The sequence below is a fragment of the Elephantulus edwardii genome, unplaced genomic scaffold, assembly GCF_000299155.1.
Source record: "Elephantulus edwardii isolate Elephantulus edwardi_28Jun2011 unplaced genomic scaffold, EleEdw1.0 scaffold00292, whole genome shotgun sequence".
Taxonomy (NCBI): Eukaryota; Metazoa; Chordata; class Mammalia; order Macroscelidea; family Macroscelididae; genus Elephantulus; species Elephantulus edwardii.
Window position 1 is genome coordinate 1,442,463 of NW_006400042.1, and position 6,584 is coordinate 1,449,046.

The following is a 6,584-nucleotide window of genomic DNA, read 5'->3' on the forward strand; positions in this document are numbered from 1 at the left end:
GTATTCTCTTAGCTACTTCCTGCTGAAAAGGGACGCTGTGGATTTCAGGTTGAAGGTCTTCTCTTACTACTCTAAAGGGCCCCTTTGGCAGTAGGAAACACATAGGCTATTATGGAGATTGATTTTGGAATTTAGATGCACTGATCTTTTTGTTTCTTGACTGGTGCAAAGGGTGTTTATTGTGGATCCAACCAAGATGAAAGAATTGACAATTTCAGTCTTTTCTCCATGTATTATGATGTTGCCTATCAGCCTGATGGTGAGGAATATTGTCTTCTTGATGTGGAGATGTAATCTGTATTGAAGGGATTGTTGTTGTTATATGTCATCAAGTTGACTATGACTCATCGTGACTCTATGAACAATGGCTACCTGGTCCTGTCCTGCGCCAACTTCACTGTCTCAAGCATACCTGACCGTATTACCACTGTCACTATGTCAATCTGTCTCATCCATGATATTCCTCTTCTGTGCTGACCCTCCACACTTCCAAACCTGATGTCCTTTTCCGAGTACTGGTGACTAGTTCCTCATGACATATACAAAGTATGTGAGATAGAGCTTCAAAATCCTTGCCTTCAAGAGCAATCTGGTTTTATCGTCTTCAGGACAGACTATTTTTCTCTTGACAGTCCATAGTATGTTCTTCTTCTGTCATCATAGTCAGTAGATATCTTGAATTTTTTAATTTGTGGCTTTAGTGGTAAGTGCATATATTTGCATAATAGTTACATTATCAGGTCTTCCTTCTATGCTTATACATACTATTATATCACAGTCAGCATTGCAGTTAAGCATGGACCTTGAAACTTTATTTTTGATGATGGCGGCAACACCTTTCACCTTTAAGATGCCATTCTTTCATGATAGATCTTATAAGTGTCTAAAAATGATTAATACCAGTCCATCTCTACTCACTAATACCAGGATGTTAATTTTTTATATGTCATCATTTTATGACATCTTCTAATTTTCCTAGATTCGTGCTTCATTTTCCTAGACTTATTGTTCACATTGCATTTATTAGTGGATGTTCGCAGCTACTTCTACTCATTTTGAGTCTTACTGCACCAGTAAATGAAGGTCCTTCACTGGGTGAAAGCTTTACTCCATCCACATCATTAAGTTAGATCCTTCTTTGAAGAGGCAGCTTTTCTCCATATGTGTTTTGAGTGCCTTTCATCATAAGGTACTCATCATCCAGCACTGTATGCAGGTATGCCATTCATAGAGTTTTCAAGGGCTTTGTATTTCAGTAGCTTGTTTTCTTCGAGACATTGATTTAAACTTGATCTGAAGACAATTTCTCTGAATTTCTAACTCAAGAAAAAGGTCAGTTCAGAGCCTGTGAGAGCAGTCTTTTGTAGGTAAGTCAGATCCAGGTGCTCTGGATTAAAGGCAGGTTGATTGACTGACTGGTCGTGTAGTCACAGGAGTGGACCCAAATGGGGTGGGGCAGGCAGGGAGGTGAAATAGTCAGCAGGGTGGGTCAACCAGTTGAGGGACCTCACTCAGACGTTAGTTGCCCAGGTGTGCTCACGATTGAGGACCCTGATCGAGTTCCCGCTGTCTCCCAGGCAGCAGTTCTCACTCAGTGGCCCTTACCCAGTGGCACTACCCAGTGCCCTCTTCCAGTGGCCCCTGCCTAGGAGGACCAGTCAAATTTCCATAAAGCAGTATGGGTTTAAGATCCTCTGGTTCCTAAAACTATTTGTATCAATAACATTTCTTTTTAGAATTCCTATTGTCCACATCAAACAACAGACCCACTGGGTCTTAGTGGGACTTAAGAGGACTCAGCCAATTTCCCCACTAAGCTTTACCCTTTCAAATGGGTCCAGCAACTTCTGGCTTTTGCTGATCCTGAGTGCAACCCAGGCTGATTTCGTACAGTTCCGACTCTAATCCATCAAAAGTTCTTATTCAAATTCCTACTGTCTCCATCATGCAACAAACTCACTGGGCCTTAGTGGAGCTTTAGAAAATTCAGCCACTTTCCCCCCAAAGGTTATCCCTTTCAAATGGGTCCCTCAGAAGCTCGGCTTGCAAATTCTGGCATTTGCCGATCTCCAGTGCAACCGAAAAGTGGTCCGGATTGCACCTGAGGCTATTAGCTCGTTCTGAGTCCACTCCAGCAGAAGTTCTGATTCAAATGTCTACTGTCCACGTCACGCAACAGACCCACTGGGTCTTAGTGGAGCTTAAGCGAAATAAGCCAATTTCCCCACTAAGGTTTCTCCTTTCAAATGGGTCTCTTAGAAGCTCATCTAGTGGCTTCCGGTTTTTGCCGAGTCTGCGCGGCTTTGTTCCCACAGTTCCAATACTAAAAGTTTCGACAAAAGTTATGATTCAGTTCCTATTGTCCACGCCGCACCTCAGACCCTCCAGGTTTTAGTGGACTCAAGAGAATTCAGTCAATTTCCCCACTAACCTTTTTCCTTTCAGGTGAGTCTCAGTGCAGCTCAGCTCAGCTCGTGGATTCCACCTTTTGCTGGGTCCGCGGTGGGACAACTGCGGGACTGCTGCAGGGCAGGCAGGCAGGGCTCCGGTTATTAAAGCTTCGAAAATAATGTATTAGCAAAAGTTCTGATTCAATATCCTACTGTTCGCATCACGCTGTGATGTTCAGTCTCTGTGGAGCATAAAGTACTCTCTGGTATCCTCTCTACGTAGGTTGCTATCCCTCTGGCTCTTCACACTGTGCTCTCCACCTCCGCCATCTTCCCTCCGATCCACCAGTCCAAGGGCTTTGTATTTCAGAAATGAATGTCCAGTTTTTGTTTTCCATCCATCTTAGTCTGGAAACTCTGATAACACTTGTCCCCCATTGGTGGCCCTATAATTGTTTTAAATACCAGAGGCATAGCTTCCAGTATTGTAGCAGCACACACTGACAGACTTGAGTAGCAGCATTAAGTATTGTTTTTCGGTACCATCAAGTTGAGTACAAATCATAGTGATCCTATGAATAGCCAACCTGAATGTTGTCCTGTGCTATTTTTATCATCTCTGATTGCTAAAGTTACCAGTTCAGTTAATGTCATTAAGGTTCTTCTCTTTCAGTGCCCTCCATCTTTTCAAGTATGAGCTCCCTTTTTAAGGAATAGAGTAATCTAGCTACATGTCCAAGTATAAACAAAAGAGCTTCACCATCCTTGCCTCTGAGAGGCAGTCTGGCTCCACTTTCTCCATGGTGTATCTGTCTGTTCTTTTGGCAGTTCGTGGTATATTCAGTACTTTTCTCAAGCACTACAACTCAAAGACATCCATTCTTGTCATCCTCTGCTGCCAAGCAGGTGATTGAGAAGATCATGGCTCGAATTAGGTACACATAAGTCTTCAAACTGACAGCATTGCTCTTCAGTATTTTGGAGAAGTCTCTGACAGTAGACTGCCCAATGAAATACATCTCAGGATTTCTTGATTGCTAGTACTAAGTGTATTGATTATTGATCCAAGCAGTAACTGACAGCTTTAATCTTTTCTCCATCTGTCATGATGCTGACTGTTGTGCCTGTCGTGAGGATCTTTGTCTTCTTGGTGTTGAGATATAATCCATGCCAAAGGCTATATTCCTTGACTTTCCACAGCAAATGTTTCATATCCACCACACTTACAGTAAGGAAAGTTGTGTCATCAGGATAATGCAGGTTGTTGATGAGTCTTTCTCCAATCCAGGTGCCACACTCTTCTTCTTCTTTTTTTTTTAAATTTTTTAATTTTTATTGTATTATTTTTACGTGTACCGTCAAATCAGATCTGACTGGTACAGGAGGAGATTGCCCCCTCCTTCTCCTGCAGAGCATCTGGTGGATTTGAACCGCGTACCTCTGGGATTGCAGTGCAGCACACACTCTTCTTCTTACAGTCTAGCTTTGTGAATTATTTGCTCAGCATACAGATTGAGTAGCTAAGGAAGAAGGATACAACCCTGATAAACACCCTGCCTGATCTTAAACCATGCAGTATTCCCTTGCTCTGTTCACACAACAGCTTTTTGGTCTAGGTATAGATTTTGTAGTAGCACAATTAAGTGTTCTGAGATTCCTGTTTTTCTCAATGATAACCATAATTTGTTATGATCCACACAGTCAAATTATTGTTGTTGTTATGTGCCGTTGAGTTGCCTGCAACTCATAGTGACTTTGTACTACAGCTCTGAAGCCTGCCCTATTCTGAGCCATTCTCACTGATTTAGAAATCCCTAATCTCATTACCCCAGTTACTATATCAATCCATCTCATCCAGGGTCTTCCTCACCTGTGCTGTCCCTTCACCCCTCCAAGCATGATGTCCTTCTGCAGTGGTCAGTCCCTCCTGGCTGTGTGGTCAAAATATGTGAGATGGAGCTTCAAAATCCTAGCCTCCATGGAGAATCTTGGTTTCACCCTCTCCAAGACAGACCTATTTGTTTTCTTGGTGGTCCGTGGTATGTTCAAGACTCTTCACTAGCAATACAACTCAAAGGCATCGATTCTTTTCCTGTCTTCCTTAGTTGTTGTCCAGCTCTCTTATGCATAACAAGTAATTGTGAAAATCATGAAGTAGATCGGGCACACCAAAGACTCTTGACTGACATTGTTGCTTCTAAGTATTCTGGAGAGGTCTTTAGCAGCAGTTTCCCAGTGCAATTAGTCTTTTGATTTCCTGACTGTTAGTGTTAAGAACGTTGATTGTGGAGCCAAGCAAGCTGTAACTGTTAACAACCTCAATCTCTTCTCCATCCATCATGACACTTCTAATTGACCTAGTGCCCAATTAAGTATTAGAAAGATGCAAATCAAAATAGTAATGAGATACCATCTCACCTTGGCAAAACCAGCAATATTCAGTAATACAGCAAAGAACAAATGCTGGTGTAGATTTTAGAACTCTCATATGCTGTTGGGAATATAAATTAGTACAAGTGTTATATAAAGTACTTTAATGCTTCTCCAGAAAACTGTTTGTAGCAATTCCAGTTTTGCAACAGTCTAGCTACGATATTCATATCCCCAAAAATAAGAACAGCCATACAAATGGATATACACATAACCCTCTTTTTTGCAGCATTTTTTTGCAGCATTATTTATAATAATAAAGAGATAGAAACCACCTGTGTGTCCACAAATAAAGGAATGGATAAAGAAACTGTAGTAGTAGTACATTCATACACTGTAGTACTCTGCAATACTGAAAAATAATAAAGAATTTTATAAACTGTATGTAACATAAATGTACTTAGATGACTATTGTGAGTCAAATAAGTTCATCCCCAAAGGACAAATATTGTATAAGAACATTATTATAAAATCCTGAAGAAAAATTTATGCACAGGAAGAGCCATTCTCCACCTTTTTACTTTCAAAGACCTATTTCACTCTCTGAAGCATATTTTTTTCTAAGAACATTGTCTATACTTTCACCTTAGGGAAAAAAGAAAGTTCATTCGGATAGCCAGTAGAAACATCACTGGAAAGAAGAGAGATGCAAATAAAAAAAATTAAAAAAAAAAAGGAGAGAGAGAGAGACAAATCAAAACCTCAAGGAGATACTATCTCATTCCAGTAGCAGTGGCAAAGTTTAGCAGGACAGCCAGCAGTAAATGTTGGAGAGAATGTGAAGAGATTGGAACTCTCATGCACTGTTGGTGGGATTGTAAAATGGTACAACCACTCTGGAATGCAGTTTGGCATTTCTTAAAAAAGTTGAACATAGAAACTCCATATGACCCAGCTATCCCACAATATACCCTAATGAAAAGAAAACTGAGATACAAATAGAAATTTGTACACCAGTGTTCATAGCAGAGTTAGAGCAAGAATATGGAAACAGCCCAATATCCATCAGCAAGCAGATGGATTGAGTAATTGTGGTACATTCATACAGCAGAATAGTAAGCAGTACTCAGAAGCAGTGATTTAAGAAAAAAAAACCACAATACTATATATATAACCATTATGTTCAGTGACCTACCTCAGTCTATATTACTATACTATACTATATTATAGTACATTATAGAACAAATACTATATTAGATCATTCTTGTGCAAATGGAAAGATAAATAGTAAGATGTATACAAAAGTCCAAAGGGGAAGAAATGGTGGCAGCAGGTGGACTGAGGTTAGGAAAGGAGGAAATCATGGGGTAGCCAGAGTTTGGTAGACAGAGGGAGGGGGAGAAGGAATTAGGAAAGACCCAGTAGGGACCTGAAAATATGGGGTAATAGTGGGCAAAGCTCAATGTTAATTGGTTTTATAAAACACATTCTATGGAGATGATTGTAGGAAGCACAACATGAATGAAGGAATGTATGTAAGTGAAACACAATGTATATGATTTTTGTAAGCAAACCAAAATAAAATAGAAAAAATATTTTAAAAAAGATTCATTGTTGGAAATTTACAGTTGTTCGGAAGGAGGGGAAAGGGAAGTACAAATTAGTAGGTAATAGACATCCTAAGACTTGTGAGATGAAAGACAGTTTGTGAAATGAAAGACAATGGGGTGCAGGGTGAAGTCTCTCTCAGGGAGGAGTGATAGGGAATGGCAAAGGATACACTGACAAAGAAGATTAATCAGAACTGGCTTTGACAAGCACTGT

General features: G+C 40.3%; 1 protein-coding gene across 1 annotated transcript in view; it reads left to right on the plus strand.

The window, feature by feature from the left end:
• Nucleotides 1-6,584, plus strand: part of CENPP (centromere protein P) — a 565,831-nt gene that overhangs the window by 46,763 nt on the left and 512,484 nt on the right. The gene's annotated exons all lie outside the window — the stretch shown is intronic.